At 35.7% G+C, this 21,596-nt stretch overlaps 1 protein-coding gene across 2 annotated transcripts in view; it reads right to left on the bottom strand.

Moving 5' to 3' along the window:
• The window catches only part of LOC145279937 (uncharacterized), a 147,615-nt gene that overhangs the window by 88,875 nt on the left and 37,144 nt on the right, over positions 1-21,596 (bottom strand). The window contains exon 1 of one of the 2 annotated variants that reach the window (XM_080131522.1): positions 8,513-8,648. The exons of the other annotated variant lie outside the window; for it this stretch is intronic. The gene's annotated coding sequence lies outside the window, so the exon portion shown is untranslated. Of the gene's footprint in view, positions 1-8,512; positions 8,649-21,596 lie in introns of those variants that run through there. 2 annotated transcript variants of the gene reach the window in all.

The following is a 21,596-nucleotide window of genomic DNA, read 5'->3' as shown; positions in this document are numbered from 1 at the left end:
ATTCAAATATTTTTCATTTAAACGTCTTCGTTTTGTTACTTACCTAAAAGAATTGTTTTGTAGATATATACTTTTTATTTTAAACCTTCAAATATTTTATAAATATTTTTTTTTTAAATCTTGCTTGCGAATATTCGCTTATGTCTGCTATTTGACGCGAAATCAGGCTTGTTTTATTTTATTTTATTAAAATTAAAAAAATTAAACAAACATGTGCTTGTTCCAATGTCAAGGTCGAATCACGAGTGTCAACTGAAATGTGCGCCGGTTGTCACTAGTCGCTGTCGTCTGCTACAGGGTATCTATTCTTTACTTGGTCCCATAATATGTATATTTTATCTTGAATGTATAAGCTCTTAATTTTCGAAAATGTATCGCATGTCCCTAGTGCCTTATTTATAGGAAAGTTACTATTTTGCTTTTTAAATCTAATATATACACGTCTATATGTCTGCCTGTTTGTCCGTCTATTTGTCTCCATATTTTCAGACTCTATCTTCTCCGAAACTGAAAGTCGCAGAGTGGCGCTAGGGACCTCAAATTGGATTTTAATGGATCGTTCTTTCATCGGTTTTTATCTGGTTAAAATGGGTTTTAAAAGGAACAAAAATGGGTGAATTTTTTTAAAAAATCGTTAAACATTTTGTACATTTATCTTAGTTAATTTTTAATTTTTCATCAGTTTATATGCGTGTCACGTTGGTACAATGCTGACGTCACCATCTTTGAATGCTTCGGTTTCGATTCTAGCTGATTACACCGAAATATTTTTTAAACTTTTGAAATCACGACTCTATAATAATATATACAAAATCTGGACGAATTAAAATATCATATTTAAGCGTATTTAACGCCCGGGCAAAGCCGGGCGTCCCCTCCTGCTAGTATAATAAAAAAACTTTTTTAAATTTTCTTTTAATTTGTGTATTCTAAAGCATTTTTAGTCATTACAAAAAGTTTTATCTCAGTAGTAAAATATTGTGATACCATGTAGCTTAATAGGTTAAACAAATAGCTTGCGTGAAAGTCTTTATCAACTAATAGAGCACGTTATTTTAAATATTTTGGATATTTGAAAATTTAGTTCCTAAAGGGAAGTTTGGAGAAGCTAAGTTAATCTTAGGAAGTGAATATGCAACAGAGCCGCTGACGTTGGTAGCAGCAGCAGTTAACATGTGCAAATGACCAAGCCGGCTGCGCGATGTGACGTCACAACAGAGACAAAAGGATACACTTGGAAGGAGAAGGGGTGTTCAGAGAAGCCCGTGTTCGAAACGTGTTTTGAGAAGCAGAAGTGTTGTGAGAAGTGGTGTTCAAGACGTGCCGAAAAAAGTATGTGTTCGAAACGTGTTCTGAGAAGCAGAGGTATTCGACACACGTTCAGAGAAGCAAGGGTGCTGGAGAAGTGATGCTCGAGACGTGATGAGAAAAGTACGTGTTCGAGACGTGGGCGACGTCACAGCAGCGACGAAAAGTCACATGCGATCGGAGAGGGAGAAATGAACTGTTTAAATATTCAGAAAAAGATGCGTCGTTGGAAATAGCAGATGTGGAGGCTTTTGTTAAAAAAAAAAAAAGAATGCATTGAGTTTTTATTTTTCTTTCTTGTGTTTTCTTGCGACGGAGTCTACAACGTGTAGGGTCTGTTAAATTGTAACAGCACCGTTACAAATAAAAGGTGTGCAAAGTTATAAATAGATAATCTGTCTTTGGTTAGTAGGAGAATGTACCGCTCAAAGCTACTCCTATATGAATACCCTCTCTCACTCACATACCCACTCTCTCTCCACCCCTCTCTTTCTCTCTTTTTCTCTTTCTCTCAAAAATAATGTCAAGTACTCTTAATAATTGCCTAGGTAGGATTTGGTCAGAGCTCACTTCATTCTCAAGACTTCATTCGTGCAGTATAATTACAATATACACCGGGCACACCCATGCCTCTCCTCCAAGACTGTGACGTTTTTGTGTGAATAACTTCCGCCTTCATTCTTATTAACCTTTTCTTGGGGGATTTCCTTGAATCGAGAGTTGGTTCAGTAAGGCGCTGATTTTCACGGCATATCAACACTTTTCGAACTATTTAATGCTTAAATAAATACAGTATAATGCATTTTATTTTATTAATTACTTACCACTTGTCAAGGCCAAACGCCATTCGAGAAGAACTGTTACTGGATAACTGGATTGAAAGTTGAATGATGCCGAATATTATGAGAGAATTGAAAATGATTAATTGAATGGACAAAATTTAATTATATATATATATATATATATATATATATATATATATATATATATATATATATATATATACACACACACATTAGGAAGTTATGAAAATATATATGGCAATTAAGCTACAGAGAATATTCAGCGTTTCATTCTCATGAGAATTCATCAGACTTATAAGATAAGCCTGACGAATTTTCACTAGAATGAAACGCGGAATTATCTGTGTAGCTTAATTGCCATATATATTCCCATAACTTACTACGTAGCTCTACCTATGTATTGAGCACTGTTGAAGTAAATACTGAAAATTTACGCATAAAATTATATCTTCGTATATTAATTTATGTGATTAAGCGAAGTAATCATATATATATATATATATATATATATATATATATATATATATATATATATATATATATACACGCACACACACATATATATTCTAACTATTCATATGAGATTTTTCAAAATATTTATATAAAAGCTATATGTTATATATTTCAGAGATCTATTATGGTTTCATCGCAGTTGATCTGCATTCTAAAAGGCTTTTTAAAATCCAAACAAACTATCGGCGACTGATGAAATGAAAAACAAATTCGCGTAAGAATACAATTTGTTGGATTAGCGCCCACAGGGTCTAGCCTTTTTTCCAACACTATCCGTCCTCTGCAGTTTGACTGTAAAGGTGAGAAACGCCATTCATAGCACGTCGATGATGCGTTCTCAACAATCAGTTCGATAGATGCGAGTCATTCTGACTGATGTTGGCTTTTCTTGTGTCCTGCTGATGATGCTGTCGTGATGGTTCTGGATACTCCTGCGAGGTCTTCCTCCCCGCAGATATTGCCTCCACCTTTTGGGGTGGAATTAGTTTATTACTCACAGCCTAAGAGCCCACGCGGTGAGTGCCGACGAGGTTGCCCAGGCATTTCGTGCAGGTCCAGAGTGCTCTTCCTTTAGGGGCGCTGGCTCGATGCTCCCCACCTTCCGACGTTATGTCACACCTCCTTACGAAGCAAATATTCAGTCTAGCTTTTTCCCGCCTTAGCTAGTTTGGGGCTTTGAGGTTGTGTTAGCTGGACGCGCTGTCATTGGCTCTTCCAATGTGCTAGCGATATTATAAAATCTACAAAGATGCGAGGCGCTTCCTTTTATAAAGATTGACCCTTAGCTTTTTTTTTTTTTCTTTTCAACCCAAACCCAAATAAAAGGAATTTCTGTTAACTTTCAATGTTGGTTGTTATTATCTACTAATTTCATCAGTGAGCAAATCATTACTAATATGGTGCTAAATGGATCTTCTATCATAACCAAACTTTAATTTTAACTAGCATGGCTACCCGGCATTTCCTTGGACAAAAGTGTAACATAACTTCTACTTCCCCCCCCCTCTCTCTCTCTCTCTCTCTCTCTCTCTCTCTCTCTCTCTTCCCTCGCCTCTTAATCCCCTCTTTCTTCTTTACACAGCCTTCCTTAGTTATGCACATAACTAGAATTGGTGCAAGGGAAATAACTCTGTGAAAGAACAGAGTTATTCCCCTTTACGTGATAACATTAAAAGATGTGTGTGCATCTTGATCATATTAAATTAAATGAGTGGTTATTTAACCTCCCAAGCATGAATCTTTATTAAAGTAGAACCCCGGGGTACGGCATTAAAAATTAGTAACAGAATACAGTATAGTATATAATACACATCTATATAATCAAATAACATTATAAATTACATCGTAAGGCGGGGAAAATACCGTAAACAAAGGCTGGAAAAAACATCATATTCCACCTTGTAACCTGAAAAACCGTATCCTAGGGCAACTGTATCCCGGGATTTTACTGTATTATTATTTTTCATGTTATACAGGCGGGGTTACTCTGATTACAAGAGTACCAACTGTATGGGTGATTATTGTGTAGTTTTCAAGTTTTAACTAGGTATGCAAACGTATATTTGCTCTTTATATAATACTAGCCTCGGTGGCCGGCGTTGCCCGGGTGTTTGGAGTGGTAGTAGGCAGGCAGGTTCGAACCCGTGCCGAGAAGGCGAAAAAAGAAAGTGAAAGAAAATCTGACGTCTTAGCCGATGTCTCCATGACGCGACCGGAAGTCAAAAGCGTTGAAATTAACTGAAGTCACTTCAACGGTGACGATGACTTGCTAAAATGTCGGCGAATAAATCGACCTTTCCTTGTAAAAAACGGCCGGAGATAGGGTGAAGGAATAAATGTTTTTGGCCAATTTTTCGATATTTGTCGTTCGAAGGGTCGAGCTTCAAAATGATACCGATCTCGTGAAAATCCGTCGCCTCTGTCGAAAGTTTTTGCGAGACATACATACATACATGATGATTGCAACGTCTTGTATGACGAGTGCCACTCCCTCAGACATTTAAAATCCATGAGCCCAAATGCTTGAGGGAGTATATATACAAATATAATGTTACAGAGTCTTAGCTTTGTACGACAGCTAAGTCTCTCTCTCGGTTCAAAATGTTGAGATCCAGCAACAAGCAAGAGCAAGATAGCCAGCAACAAATTAAACTGCAGACCAGCTTAATGCGGGTAATGGTCTTCCGCTTTATGTTTTTTTTTTTAAATCAGAGATTTGCTTCTCCTAGAAAGGTTGCCTTCACCACGGCTTACATACATACATACATACATACATACATACATACATACATACATTTTAAACAGACAGGTGAGATTTATATTATAGATATGCCAACGGATACCCATCATTCAGCACTCGTCATCATAAAAATAAAAGATCCACGCGTAGATTAAATGGACGCATATTAAAGAATGACGGTTGTTGTTTATGGATGAAGGCCATGAAGTCTAAGTAATAATTACTTTCTCGTTTTCCAGTTATTCATGAGAGTATGGAAGAACATAATGATTCATCTCTTATGATTATTCTTTTCATTCCAAAAACGAAAGCTCTGCTTCGCGAACTGTAACCATTTCAATTGATCTATCTTTGTTTATCCAATTAGGAATTCAATAAATATTTTTTGTTCTTTTTCTCTCAAACTGTAATTATCCATTCGAATGGTTTTCTTTGGACTTAATTGGATCTGTCATTGTAATGGCTGTCATTTGACATCAGAATGAAAAAAAAAATGGCCGCTGGTTGGGAGTGATGATGTAGTCTTGTCGGTAGCCATGTTAACAGTGGAGTGTCATTTCCGGCTAACCGCCAACGCGTATATTCGCATGTAATGTTTTTCATTAGCACAATATGTTGGTCTGACTTTATTTATTTATTTATTTATTTATTTATGAGATTCAAAATAAATAAAACTACCAATGCTTTTCGAAAAAAAAAAATTCATAAAGAGTAGAAAATTGATCTTGCCTTGCATGTTTTATAAGTAAGGCTATGACAACAGCATATTATTTTCCTTGTTTTGATTATCAGATATATATCCATTGATATCTTATATGTATTTTATGTACGTTGATGTGGTTCTCGATTGATTAATTGTGTCTGACTGTGTCGGATATATACTCGAGAGTAAAAACAATATGTTGATCTGACTTTATTTATTTATTTATTTATAAAATTAAAAATGAATAAAACTACTAATGCTTTTCGAAAAAAAATTCATTAAGTGTAGAAAATTGATCTTGCCTTAACGTTTTTGCATGTTTCATAAGTAGGGCTATGACAACAGCATATTATTTTCCTTGCTTTGATTCTCAGGTATATATCCATTGATATCTTATATGTATTTTATGTACGTTGATGTGGTTCTCGGTTGATTAATTGTGCCTGACTGTGTCGGATATATACACGAGAGTACAAGACAATGAAAAGAATATGCTTTTGTCCTAACGCTATTTATAACTCTCGCTTCCTCCTATTTTGTCTTTCAATCCTCAATCGATGTGACTATTATACTAAAGTTGGGTTAATGAAATCCATTCTCTTATATATTTTAATCACACAAGATACATATCAAAATATTCTTCGGTTTAACGATTGAGTTATGTTTGAAATGAGTGCTGTTTCTGACAAAGAGGGAAAAATTGCTGGTTTCTGGTTCGGCTGTTGTTTGTGAGTGGTTGATATATGAAGAATTTCAGTCTTCTCATAGTATTCATTATTAAACTACTAATGTATCTATCTTATTAACTCTTATCCTCGAGTTATTTTATCCTTGATAAGTATGGAGTTAGTTTTTCAATATTTTATTTCAGCGGCTACTTTTACATATTCGCTCTACCTAGTGGACGTTTATTAAGGCGGATATGATTCACGTATAAGTTCAGATTGTGTATTTTTTTCATCGTTGGCTTTACTCCAAAGTTCCCGCGCATTTCCAGAGCTGATCAATTTTATTAGTTAGGTTTGCACTTTCCTACGCTAAAGTTCCCGCTTTCGTTTTCGCTTTCTCAAAGGCCCAAGTTCAAATTAAAAAATGATAAATTTCGAATTAAAAAGAACAAACTTTAAGAAGAGTTATTTAAAAAGCGTGTCCTCTCAAATTTACTTACCTGTTAGGTAAAAAAAAAAAGAAAATTTCACAAAAAACTTATGTACTAGAATATGTACCCGGCGTTGCCCAGAATTAAACGTAACATTAATTTTCTTTAACAAAAAAAAAAAAAATGAAGAAAAAAAAAAACGAAGGAAACTGCATCTCTTCATTAAGAGTCAATTAAGAGTCAATAAAAATGTAACATTCTAATATGCCATACAATACAAATAAACTCTACAGCTGAAATTTATTTTAGCTCGCTGATTAGAACTTTCAGTCAATATGTATTATGTTGATTTCTTAACTTCCTCTACATGAGCGAAATTCAGAAAACAAAACACTAGTACAAATATTTGAAAATATATTTTTTGATGTAATGAAATGTATGACCTTGTTCCATTTCAAAACCGAAAAAGAGTCTTTGGAAATTCAAACGGGGATACATAGCGTTGTGAAAGAGAGTAAGACTTTTTATAACGTCATATAGCCATTAATATATTTAAAAAGACATGATGCAATTCATATTTGGGGGGAACAAATATGTCTGTTATAATATAAAAATAAATGTGTAACTGAAATGAAATGAGCTTATTTTTGTTTTGCAATTAATTGACTGATTATATGTATTAATTATTATAGGTGGTATTTTCTATGGTGTGAGAGAGTTAACTGTGTCTAAAATTAAATTATGTTCTTTTAATAAACGTTTACTTATTAATGGCGCTACATTACAGAAACCTGCACGCTGTTTAATTGTGCTTGAATTTGCTATAAGCTTGATTAAAAAGTCTCCGTCTCGGTTTATTTGAAATAAATTTAACTATTTTTGCTTGTCAAAAGAATATGAATTGCATCATATCTTTTTAAATATGTTAACGGCTATATGACTTTATAAAAAATCTTACTCTCTTATTATTATTTTTTATTTATTTATTTATTTTATTTATTTATTTATTTTTATTTATTTTTTTTTTTTTTTTAATTTCCAACGATTTTTTTCGTTTTTGAAATGGAACAAATTCATGCATTTCATTATATGAAAAAATATATTTTCAAATATTTGTACTGGTGTTTTCTTTTCTTAATTTCATTCATCCAGGGGAGGTTTCGCAATAGAGACGAAACGTTGATGAAAACATACCTTGGTTTGTTCGTTTTTTATATATCTCTCTCTCTCTCTCTCTCTCTCTCTCTCTCTCTCTCTCTCTCACCTAAGCTCGCACCAGTTGTAGAATAATTTAAATACACAAATTTTAACCGAGAAAAGAATTGCTCTACATCAAATTATATTACGTGATAGATTTTTAAGAAGCGATCTACGTGCGTAAGAGTCAGTAATATGTGCTTCGTAAAATCCTAATCTATTGCACTTATTATTACAAATTATGGAATATGTATTCTAACAGTAGAGTGACTAACGTGGGCACATTATTATTTTTTAAACTAAACCATTTAGGGGTTCCACCAACCCGTACCATACTCCGCAAAGAATTTTGTTTTAATATTAATACTTGAAACTAATGCAATATTTATTGCTTATGCCGGTACTGGAATAGGTATTTTATTAGTTGCCTATAAAATAATCACGGTGTGCGTCTTCAGCAAATGTCCAGCTCCTTGCCTGTTCTCTTTAATTTTAGTTTTCTTTTTGTGTGGTTTGGATCTAGATCAGACGAAAATTCTATCACTGATAGGCGGAGTAGAGGCGAGTTACCTGGCGTCTAAAAACCAGTGATTCTGAATAATGTCTCCCCAACGTAGAAAGACAACTAATGCCAGAAACGGGAAACTGACCTTGCTCGGGAGTCAACTGTGATGAAAGATGAGGAGCCAGTGTCTTCAAAGGAGTCTGAGGTTGTATACAGCAAACGTTTTAACAATTCTTCTGGTAGCAGCAGAAACATATGCGTCGACTCTTCCATTTTGTTTTGTAGTGACAAGCAGTGAAGATCGGCTACATGGGTAACCGCTTGCCTTTCATAATTATTTACCCAGGATTTGCTTTCTACGGAGCATAATTTAAATGCTCAATATATTAGAAGTGATGCAAGCATTTAGGAGTAAAGTGTAATATCTGTTTTAATACTGCATTTTTTTTTTCGTTCTTGATCAGTAAAGGAGAAATATTTTTACACTGAGAGAAGTTAAATTTTTGTCAAAATCTAAGTGCCTGTGTGTGTGTGTTTTTTTTTGGGGGGGGTATTTTATTTATTTATTTATTTTTTTTTTAATTTTATTTATTTATTCATTTGTTTTTTATTTTTATTTTTTTTTTTTTAGCTGGATGTTCAAATCTGCACCCGTTAAGAGGCAAGTTAATAGAGACGAAAACATTACTAGATAGAATATGTATTTTTGGTATTAAACACTTCAAAGGCAAAAACTACGCATGTGATTATGAGGAAGTAAAAACAGTTACCAGATGTCTGAAGTGTTTGCCATTTTTGTGAAGTAGTTGTTGAATGATAGACCAGGAATATGAATCATGGAGGGCTCGTTGAAAACATTCATCTACCAAGTATATCAATGCATATTTATAATTAAAATGCTTGAAAAGGAGTGGGAGTCGAATATTGCTAGACAAGTGCGACGACAGCTAGACAGGCAGAGAGATGCAAAATTTACAGTGTACAAAGTAACGCGGAAACACTCTGGATAGATATTATAAATATATACAGTGAACCGGTGAAATACTCTGGATAGATATTATAAATATATACAATGAACCAGTGAAACACTCTGGATAGATATTATAAATATATACAGTGAACCAGAGAAAAACACTCTGGATAGATATTATAAATATATACAGTGAACCAGAGAAAAACACTCTGGATAGATATTATAAATATATACAGTGAACCAGAGAAACGCTCTGCATTGATATTATAAATATATACAGTGAACCGGTGAAACACTCTGGATAGATATTATAAATATATACAGTGAACCAGTGAAACACTCTGGATAGATATTATAAATATATACAGTGAACCGGTGAAATACTCTGGATAGATATTATAAATATATACAGTGAACCAGAGAAACACTCTGGATAGATATTATAAATATATACAGTGAACCAGTGAAACACTCTGGATAGATATTATAAATATATACAGTGAACCAGAGAAACACTCTGGATGGATATTATAAATATATACAGTGAACCAGAGAAAAACACTCTGGATAGATATTATAAATATATACAGTGGACCGGTGAAACACTCTGGATAGATATTATAAATATATACAGTGAACCAGAGAAACACTCTGGATAGATATTATAAATATATACAGTGAACCAGAGAAACACTCTGGATGGATATTATAAATATATACAGTGAACCAGTGAAACACTCTGGATAGATATTATAAATATATACAGTGAACCAGAGAAACACTCTGGATAGATATTATAAATATATGCAGTGAACAAGAAAAACACTCTGGATAGATATTATAAATATATACAGTGAACCAGTGAAACACTCTGGATAGATATTATAAATATATACAGTGAACCAGTGAAACACTCTGGATAGATATTATAAATATATACAGTGAACCAGTGAAACACTCTGGATAGATATTATAAATATATACAGTGAACCAGAGAAAAAAATACATTATTAGACCTAGTGATAGATCCGGCTAAAAAAGAGATAGATGCATAAATTAATTGGAACGCTGTACACATTTTAACGGTTACATTTTAATGGACCCACGACACAGTAGAGTCTGTCGCAAGGAAACAGACGAAAGGAAAAAAAATTGACGGACCTTCTTTTTTTAACAAAAGACTTTATATCTGGTATTTTTCCCAACAACGCATTTTTTTTCTAAATATTTAAACAGTTTATTTCTCTTTCTCCGGCCACGTGTGACTTTTCGTTCCTGCTGTGACGTCACCCACGTGTTTCGAACACATACTTTTCCGAGCACCGACCGCACCTTGAACACCACTCCTCCCAACACCCAATGTTTTTCCTTTTCGTTCCTCGCCACGTGTGTCTTTTTATTGTCTCCACTGTAACATCACATCGCGCATCCAGCTTGGCCATTTGCATATGTTATACGCTGTTGCTGCTGCTCCCATTGATAATGTATATATATATATATATATATATATATATATATATGTGTGTGTGTGTGTGTGTGTGTGTGTGTGTGTGGCTTTATAGGTACGAACATTCATTGAATATATATATATGTGTGTGTGCGTGTGTGTAGTGAGTGAATATTCGTACCTATCTAGCTACCCAATGTTGCTAACATATATCTAGATATATTGTGTGTGTTCGTGTGTGTTAAACCAACACAGGACAACAGGGGACTGTTATGACCTCACACACATTCGTAAACACTTTTAGCAGGCTAAAAATCTAAAGGACCTGTTTGAAAAAGAGAACCTTAATAATATCCTAAACTTCTTTAAAAGAGTGAATCTCTACTACAAAATATAAGTCCCTCCCAAACACCTAATAACATCGAAACATTACTCGATTATCCTACGTCGTAACCAACCTTCAAAACAACCAAACAGCCGAAGACAACAAATATAGAAAACGAATAAAATTTGAAAACAACTGAAAATACAACAAAAATTAACATCCCCTCCCCCCCCAAAAAAAAAAAAATCTTATATACAGCATTAAATTAGAGTTTCCCAAAGTGGGCTCCATGGAGCCCTGAGCCTCCGTGAGTGCCTCCAGAAATCCTTTTTTAATGAGGACCAAATAGTTTTATGGAAAAATTAAATGGTTGCAAGCATTTAATTACTGATTCTTTTTACTGGAAAGAGATACGATACATAAGTCTGAGTATAAATAGTTTCTATATAACAGAAAATGTCAAATGAATTAACAAAATATGCAACATACAAAAATAAGAAAATGGTTGTAAACATTATCATTAGTTAGTGTTAAAATTTAAATTAATGTTTTTGATATTTATTTTAGAATTTATGTTGTTAGTGCTCCGTGGAAAAAAAAAACCTTGCTCTGTTCAGAAGCTTCATGGCATCCTGAAGTTTGAAAAATCCTGCATTTGATGACCCAAAGAAGGTTAAACAAACCAACCAACCAACATTAAAACAGACGAAGTTCCAAAATTAAAACTTAACTCTCTTCATTAAGAGTCAATTAAGAGTCAATAAAAACGTAACATTCTAACATTCCATGATACAAATAAACTCTACAGCTGAAATTTATTTTAGCTCGCTGATTAGAACTTTCAGTCGAACAGAGCTATATATATATATATATATATATATATATATATATATATATATATATATATATATATATATATATAATGGGTTAAGAAATCCCAACGAAAGAAAGATATATATTTAAAAAAGGGGGTAGTCACCAACAATGTGTATTTTTTATTATTCCGTGTCTTGGTTTTTCATTGAGAATTATGTTTAGATCATTGTAATAATGTTTTTAAATCATTGAAATCGTTTTTAACGCGTTTCAGACGTTCTGTGAAGCGTCCTCTTCAGAAATTATTTTCAAAATGTGTTGGAGATGTAAAAATAGCATTTTCGTAGTTCATTTGAAGTGTTTCCAAGGGGTGGAAAGGTGTAAGTGTCTACTATTCATATATATATATCATTTTTTTTTTCACATGGAAGGCCACTCCGGGATAAGGGTTATTGCGTGTACAGTAATCAATGAGATAGTATTGTAGTAATTATTAGTATTGGGGTTTTGATAGAATGTCTTACTTAAGGGGCGGTTTGTCAGGAGTTTGTTTATGTTGGACTTGAAGACGTCCAAGTTGTAGTCAGGTGGGAAACAGGCAAGCGGCAGAGAGTTCCACTGGCGTGCAGTTCTAAGAAAGAAGCTTTGTTCATGGAATCTACGTTTGGATTTAGGCACAGATAAAGAGTGGGGAAAATTATTGACAGTAGTTTCAGCCATATATATATGAGATGCCTTCAACAAGTTTCTAGACATTTTTAGTACAGACATTTAAAATTGTCGTAGACACTTGAAAATTCAGTATGTTATTGCTATATATCTTATGAAATGTCTGATCAATTTTTATTATTTCAGATAAACAGCTACTGCAGGAATTGGAAAACACCCTACTAATGCCTGATTATCACAACTAGTGATGTTGAAAAATGCAATCTGGACGTGAGGACAGTTTATGTGTATTAAAATTCTGTTTTTATTAAATAATAAAAGCAGTTTCAAAAGGCTAAGAAAAGGTTATATATTTGCTACCCCACTGAGAAAATTAGGCACAGGGCCGATTTTTAATGTGAGGAGTGAAGAGGAAATGGGGACCAACTCCCCGGCGAGTAGAGGAGCTGGATAGTGACAATTGGTATGAAGGGTTGGTATTTATTTGCTCCCCCACCAAGAAAATTAGGCACAAGGCCGATTTTTAATGTGAGGAGTGAAGGGGAAATGGGGACCAACTCCCCGGGGAGTAAGGGAGCTGGATAGTGACAATTGGTATGAAGGGTTGGTATTTATTTGCTCCCCCACCAAGAAAATTAGGCACAAGGCCGATTTTTAATGTGAGGAGTGAAGGGGAAATGGGGGCCAACTCCCCGGGGAGTAGGGGAGCTGGATAGTGACAATTGGTATGAAGGGTTGCCCCTACATTGACCAAGGTCTTATATGTAGGGTTGCCCCCACATATGGTCTTTGCTTGCAGTATCTGCCGGAACAGATGGTATTTATTTGCTCCCCCACCGAGCAAATTAGGCACAAGGCCGATTTTTAATGTGAGGAGTGAAGAGGAAATGGGGACCAACTCCCCGGCGAGTAGAGGAGCTGGATAGTGACAATTGGTATGAAGGGTTGGTATTTATTTGCTCCCCCACCAAGAAAATTAGGCACAAGGCCGATTTTTAATGTGAGGAGTGAAGGGGAAATGGGGACCAACTCCCCGGGGAGTAAGGGAGCTGGATAGTGACAATTGGTATGAAGGGTTGGTATTTATTTACTCCCCCACCAAGAAAATTAGGCACAAGGCCGATTTTTAATGTGAGGAGTGAAAGGGAAATGGGGGCCAACTCCCCGGGGAGTAGGGGAGCTGGATAGTGACAATTGGTATGAAGGGTTGCCCCTACATTGACCAAGGTCTTATATGTAGGGTTGCCCCCACATATGGTCTTTGCTTGCAGTATCTGCCGGAACAGATGGTATTTATTTGCTCCCCCACCGAGCAAATTAGGCACAAGGCCAATTTTTAACGTGAGGAGTGAAGGGAGGTGGAAGAGAAAGGGGGGACCAGCTCCCGAGAGGTGGGAAATGGGAGCTGGTTAAAGGTCAGGCATGTGGGGTTGCCCCCACATCTGGTCTTTGCTAGTCATAGCTAGTCATAGCTAGTCATAGCTTGCAGTATCTGCCGGAACAGATAGTATTTATTTGCTCCCCCACCGAGCAAATTAGGCACAAGGCCGATTTTTAATGTGAGGAGTGAAGGGAGGGGGAAGGGAAAAAGGGGACCAGCTCCCGAGAGGTGGGAAATGGGAGCTGGTGAATGGTCAGGTATGTGGGGTTGCCCCCACATCTGGTATTTGCTAGTCATAGCTTGCAGTATCTGCCGGAAAGATACTACACTTTGATCTTGGCCAAAAGGCCAAGAAAAGCGGTTTTTATTTGCTCCCCAGCCGAGCAAATTAGGCACAAGGTCGGTTTTTAATGTGAGCTGTGAAGGGGAAATGGGGACCAGTTCCCCGGAGAAGGGGAGCTGGATAGTGACAATTGGCATGAAGGGTTGCCCCTAAATTGACCAAGGTCTTATATGTGGGGTTGCCCCCACATATGCCTTTGCTTGCAGTATCTGCCGGAACAGATATTACACTTTGATCTTGACCAAAAGGCGAAGAAAAGCTTAAAAAGCTAAGAACATCATCTATTAACAACAGACCTTTGATCTTAACCAAAAAGGCCAAGCACAAAAGTGTTACGGACAGACCGACCGACCGACCGACCGACCGACGGAGTGACTTATAGAATCGCTTGCACGCGACTAAAAATCCGACCTGAAAATTAAAGCATAGGAAAGAGTAAACGGAACGAACAAAGAAAGAAAAGGAGTAGTTTATATGAGTTCGTTCATCTCGCATATGAAATAGAAATAAAAGATAATGATATTTAGTAACCGTTTTTAAAACGAGATCCTAAGTTTCTAAGATGATGATGTCAATTGAGGTATGGAAGCGCACAATTGATACAATACTTCCGCTATTCTTACAAAACTGCTTACTTTTATATTTCGGCAAAATATTAAGATTCTTATTGTTAATATATTTTTTAAAACATATTTACGCTTTTTGTTTCAAATATAGTTGCCTTTTCTCATTTTTTTTTAATGTGCTATATTTAAGTATACTTTATTTACATAAACTTTATTTAAATCTCCGCAGTCTATTACGATCGTCGCTGATTTGAAAAATATCATTTTTTTTTTTATAGTTAACTATAATTTAGGGGAGGGGTCACCTTCTTTTATAATAAAAATATATAAAAATACGTAAAATTTCTTTATCAAAGGACTTTGTGTTTTCTAATCACACATCTTTTGCAAATAACTGACAAATATCGAAACAAAAAAATATCTATTTAAATATTTCTGTGCGATTATAAAAAAAAACACAAAATCAATTGACAAAGAAAGCTTACGCATTTTAATATATTTTATTATAAGGGGGGGATGAAAAAAATAGACGTAAAACATAGTTAAGTATAAAAGTTATATTTTTTGAATCGGCGACGATCGTAATTGACTGAGCAGGTTTAAATAAATTATATGTAAATAAAGTATATTTAAATATAGTACATTTTAAAAAGAAAACGTAAATATATTAGAAAAAAATATATTAAAAAAATTTTAATATTTTGTCCAAATATATAAGTTAGCAGTTTTGAAGAATAGCGGAAGTATTAAATCAATTTTGTGCTTCCATGCTTCAATTGACAAACCTGTCGCCATCTTTGAAACTTAGGGTATCGTTTTATGCACAAGAGAATAAAGAATGGAGTGAAAAAAAAAACGGGAAGTCTAATTAAAAAAAGGATTTGAAAAATATAAATAAATGAAGGAAAACAGGAAAATATAATTGAAGAAAAGTAAGAAAAGAAAGAAAGTGTGAAAGTAAGTAAAATAAAGAAACAAACGAAACAAAGAAAAGAAAACAGAACGAAAAAAAATGTATGAAATAACGAAATGGTGGAAATAACGAAACAAAACGCAAATGAAACTAAAAATTGAAAACAAAAACGAAGAAATGAATCGACAGAAAGATGGACGAAACGAAAAAAATAAAAATAAAACAGAAGGAAAATGTAGTAAGAAAATGCGGAAAAAAAACGAAACAAAAATAAAGTAAACTGAAAGAAAGACCGACGAAACGAAACGAAACGCAACAAACAGAAGGAAAATAAATGAAATAAGGGTGAAAACAACAAAACAAAAATAAAGTATAGATTAAAAGAAAGATGGATGAAACGAAATGAAAAGAAACGGAACGAAACGAAAAGAAACGAAAAGAAAGGGGCCTCAACAAACAGAAAGAAAATGGATGGCAGAAAGGCGAAAACAATGAAACAAAAACCAAGTATAGACTAAAATAAAAATGAATGAAACGAAAAGAAGAGAAAGGAAACGGAAAAAAAACGAAACAAAAACAAACAGAAGGAAAATGGATGAAAGAAAGGCGAAAACAACGAAACAAAAATAAAGATCGAAAGAAAGAAACGAAGAAATGAACCGAAAGAAAGATTGCTGAAACGAACAATAAAAAAAAGAAACGAAAAACGACAGAAAAAGATTATCAATGAAGTTGATCTTACAGCAATGTTGAATACATTTTGCGTGTAAAAATACGAACCACCTCTTCCCCATAATAATCCCTATCCAGCTTCGCACGCAAACCGTTTGATAAACTCCGCGAAAACACCACCTGAACAAGATTCGTAAAAAGCCCCCCACGGTTGCGTGAGTGACTTCACGTGTTTACGTTACAGAGTGAGAGAGTGTGAGAGAGATAAAGAGAGAGAGAGAAAGAGAAAAACAGGGAGAAAAAGAGAGAGAGCAAACAGATAAACCACAACCACCACCACCACCACTACCACTACCACCGCCAAACCATCTAAGTATAGACCTCTCCTCCCCCAGGAGTGAAAAACCGATTTCCAACTTTTCGATCAGATTAACTCCGAAGCAATCTAGAACAGGATTTGTTTCCTTTTTTTCTAATATTTTCCTTTCTTTTTTTTTTTTTTTTTTTTTTACTGTAGTCGTCGTCCACGAACTAAAATAGGTTCACAAAAATTTCTTATTTCGTATTCTAAAAATAACCATTCATAATACATGATTATAGGTCGTATTAGGTGCCTCTGTTTTCTAAATTATATACAAGGTGCCTTTCAATAAATTTCTAGACATTTTTGTACACGCATTTAAAATTCTCGTAGACTCTTAAAAATTCAGTAGGTCATTACTATACATCTTATGGAATAATTGACCAATTTTTATGATTTAATGTTCAAATGAACAGCTACAGCATGATTTGGAAAACATCCTACTAAAGTCTGATTGTCACAGCTGGTGAATTTCAAAAATGAAATCTAGACGTGAGGATACTTTAGAAGAACGATATGCAATAAAATTCTGTTTTAAACTTGGAAAAAATACCAAAGAAACGTATCGAATGCTTCAGAAATGTTTTGGGTCATCTTGCATGAACCGAGCATCCGTTTTTGAGTGGCATAAGAGATTTAAGGAAAGCAGGAAGTCTATGAGAGATGATGAGAAATGTGAAAGGAGTGAGGAAGTCAGAATATCAGAGTTGATTGGGAAAATAAAGAATGCCATGGATAAGGAGAGTCGTGTCATTATAGAGACAATAAGTGCACAGTTTGATGTCAGTGTGGGAACTGTACACACAACTATTCGCGAGGAACTGAAGATGCGGAAGATTTGCGTGATGTCTGTCTAAAGGTCGTACTTCACAACTTCATCCTTGTCACGCGCTATTTGATCAAGATGGCATCAAGACAGTTCCTTGGCCTCCCTATTGTTCAGACGTTGCCCCCTTTGACTTTTGGTTATTCTCTAAGCTCAAAGGAAAACCTTAGAGGCTTATGAGACAATTGAGGAGATTAAAGGGGTTGTGACGAGGGTCATTTACATGCTCACGCAAGAGGACTTCCACGGGGCTTTCCAGAAGTTGTTGGAAAGGTACAACAAGTACATTGCAGCCAGAAGCGAGGACTAGAGTTTTATGCGTGTACTATCAATAAAAATGCCCAGATGAAAAAAAAAAGTCTGGAAACTTATTGAAGGCACATTCTGCTTCTTAGTAGCAGATATCTTCAATAAGTTTACATCCTCTTCCTCCCTCTCTCTGTCTCTGTCTGTCTGTCTGTCTGTCTCTCCACCCTCTCCCTCTCTCTCTTGCTCTCTCTCTCTCTCTCTCTCTCTCTCTCTCTCTCTCTCTCTCTCTCTCTCTCCCTACTGGACGCTCAAGCATCAACTATCTGCTGGTGAAGATAACTGCTGTCATACTTTCTGGGACCCAAAGAACTTTCGATCTTTTCCTTTTTTTTAACTGAGACACTGGCCAATATTCTTTGCACTTTACACTAAATGGTACAAGTAATTAAATAAACTAGCGGAATCCGTGGAAAATCCACAGCGGCATCTTTCGTGTGTAATATATTGCTTCTTGTCATTCTGTGGATGCTCAGCGTGAATGGACACCATGCAATATTAATGTAGCCCTTTTATTAAACTGTACAAGTATTTAACTAAGTAATCTGCTTAATATCGTGTCAGAATATATCTTCTTATTAGTGTTTGTCTCCAATATTCTTATCGGAGTCTGTGACATATTTCCATTGTAGGGACGTCCGGCGCGAACGGAAATCCCACGATATCATTATACCATCTTTAGACAGAACAGATACTACCATTGGTCCATATCCAGAAGACCAAGAAGGTATATTTTAGTTTCACTATATCCCGAAAGCGACATTATGAATGGCTGGATCATGCGTCTTCGGTGATCGGGAGATCCTATTTACTAAAAGGGAAGATAGAAGCTGATAACATAATACGAGCCTTAATATATATATATATATATATATATATATATATATATATATATATATATATATATATATATATATATATGTGTATATAAATACACTAATGTGTATTTATATACTAAGTTAATGTTCGTAGTATGTTATCACCTTCTACCCTCCTTTTTAATTAATAAGATCGCTCAATCGAATAATTTATTATCTGGAAATCATGACACACGAATGTACGTTAAAGGTACTACGATATTAATATATAGATTCTTCCGTTGTTGTTTATAAAAGAGGCGTTGTTTTTCATTTTGTGCAACGGTTTTCATTATATACTACTAATATAGAGATGTACGCCGCATTTTCATAAATAAGTATCTATTTATAACTGCTACGCGGTAACCAATAGCCCGGCCCTCTAAGACAAGGTACAAAAAAAACAGTTTCTAATCTAATAGGTCCCACACTATCTACCAAACTCCAACTCCTGTCCCATCACCGCAATGTTGCATCCCTGTATTTGTTTTACAAGTACTTCAATCGAATATGCTCTGACGAACTTCCTGAACGTCTGCCCCCTCAGCGTGAAATACCCTCAGTGACAATCAGTAAAGCTCCGCCTCCCTTCACTCTAGAGGTTGGCCACTGCGCAGAAAGGATTTTCATAAACTTGAAGTCTACTGCCTCCGCTTTATCCTGCGCATTCGCCTCTCCGACCAGATCCCTTACTCGACCATACGCGCTAGGTTTAACATCTTTGGCTTGGAGGAAACTCTGGTGAAAAGAAGACTCCGGTGGTTCGATCACGTGATGCACCGGCCAGGGAATAAGTTTGTCAATTGGTGGCGCCCATTGCACCCAAAGCTTGGAAAATGTGCCAAGGTGGCCAATATGAGACTTGGCTCGCAACAGAAAAAGCAGATATAGAGATCATCTCTGGTTCTTGAGTTTTTGGTGTCCGTCGCTGGAACCGTGAATGGCTGGATCATGCCGTCGACCCTGCTGCTGACTGACGCAAAATGCGGTTAACACCACTGGGGCCGGCTCAACCCATCCCGGGTGAATGCCGCTACGGATACAGACAAGTACTCTAGACGTTTCTCAAATGATCGAAAGCTTTCTATTTTGTCATCCTCCTCGAATTGCTTGCCTTTGAAATTCCTTTCCTGTTCCATTTCCTCGACTGTATTAACATGCAAGAATTTTAAATCTAATGTGAACAAACATTTCGTTGCACAACTCCCCACTTAGAACACCCATATAAACCTGACCCTTAATTCACAGTAGATCCTTACGTCTCAGCGACATCGTGTGCTTTCGGATGAACATATGTAAGCAACTAATGAAATTAAATTATAAAAAAAGAAAACGTTTTAATGAATGTTGTTTTTTTTTGTGATTCCTTTTGAGTTTTATTTTGGCTTTTTACATTTTCTGGGTTCGGGTGGGGGTGGCGTTATATTTCAGTTTTATGTTGTGATTTAAACATTTGATTCTTTGGTCTTGGTTATAATCTTAACCCACTAAGTCCTAGGTTATCTAACTTAAGAGGGAGAAAGAAAGATTTGTGTTACATTCAACACACCGGGCTCACGGAAAAAAAAAGAATTTCAAAAACTATCTGGCGAATATACCCGGCGGTAAACCAAGTGGATGTGAGATTCAAACAGTTGCATCTAAATAGACATTTAGAATCCTAAAAGTCTATGAACTAGCGTCTGAAATTCTGGTATCCGACAGGATGCCCCATCCCCAATAAAAACGAAAAGAAATTTGAAAAAAAAATCTGTTCGTCAACACATAATAGTAGTAGTAAATTTTCTATCTTCGATATTCCAAGGATCCACATCCTTGAGCCCCTGGAGAGGGCATAGGCCATCCACATCTTTGTAATCCTTTATTAGCGAGGAGTTCTTTTTTCGCGGTGATGGTACTGACACCACGCCTAACCTTCCGAGAAGGTACATACAGCTCCTAGCCTTCCCAATTGGTCACCCATGTGGTACTGGGCGAGGCTCAACGTTGCTTAACTTCGGTGATCCAGCGAGAACCGGTGTGTCAACGTGATTGTGCTGTACTATTCATTCCATTTCAAATATGGCAAAATTTTTACAAATAATTTTGCAGCCTATAAAGACTATTTACTTTAATATTGGCAGTGGTAGTAGTATCCGTGATATTGACATTTTTAACCTCTTACACTACCTCTGGGCAACTTAATGATTGTTCATCCCAATTTGGTCCAATCCTGACCAAAATTTTATAAGCCTATAAGTGTTCGTTGTTAGTAGTTGTAGTAGTCGTAGTAGCATATCCATCTTCTTCTGACACATCCGACATTTGAAAGTTTCTCATCTGAATAATGTTGACAGGTATTATGAAAACGTCTATTAGCCTAATTAAACTAGGCAGCACGGACGTTTCAAATTCTCCCCTGGATAACCCACCGTCGGGAAGATCTGCAAGCAAAGCCCCGGAAAATGTCAAACGGCAGAAGCTAGCAAATTTTAATATCTAAATCATTCATACCAGGTAGTTGAGGATTTGTAGGGTTTTTTTTTTCTGAAGATTGTCTAATCCATCATTGCCATTCCAAATTTCACGCAAGTCTTCACTCTAGAAAACGTCGACTTTTTGCCGTGAGGTAAAAGCCTTTTTTGAAAAAGGTGTGGGGAGAGGCATTTCAAATCAAGGAGGAGATTAAGCCGAGAGCGATAGAAACAGCCTTTCGCAACCCTGAAAAGGGATTTTCTTACAGTTCGCTAAAAATGGAAGGAATACCGCGCCTGAGCCCATGATGTCATCGGTGG

Source organism: Euprymna scolopes, chromosome 7 (assembly GCF_053919585.1).
Source record: "Euprymna scolopes isolate OS-2025 chromosome 7, ASM5391958v1, whole genome shotgun sequence".
In the NCBI taxonomy this organism is placed as follows: Eukaryota; Metazoa; Mollusca; class Cephalopoda; order Sepiida; family Sepiolidae; genus Euprymna; species Euprymna scolopes.
The sequence above is the reverse complement of the archived record's forward strand: the minus strand, read 5'-3'. Positions and strand labels throughout refer to the sequence as shown.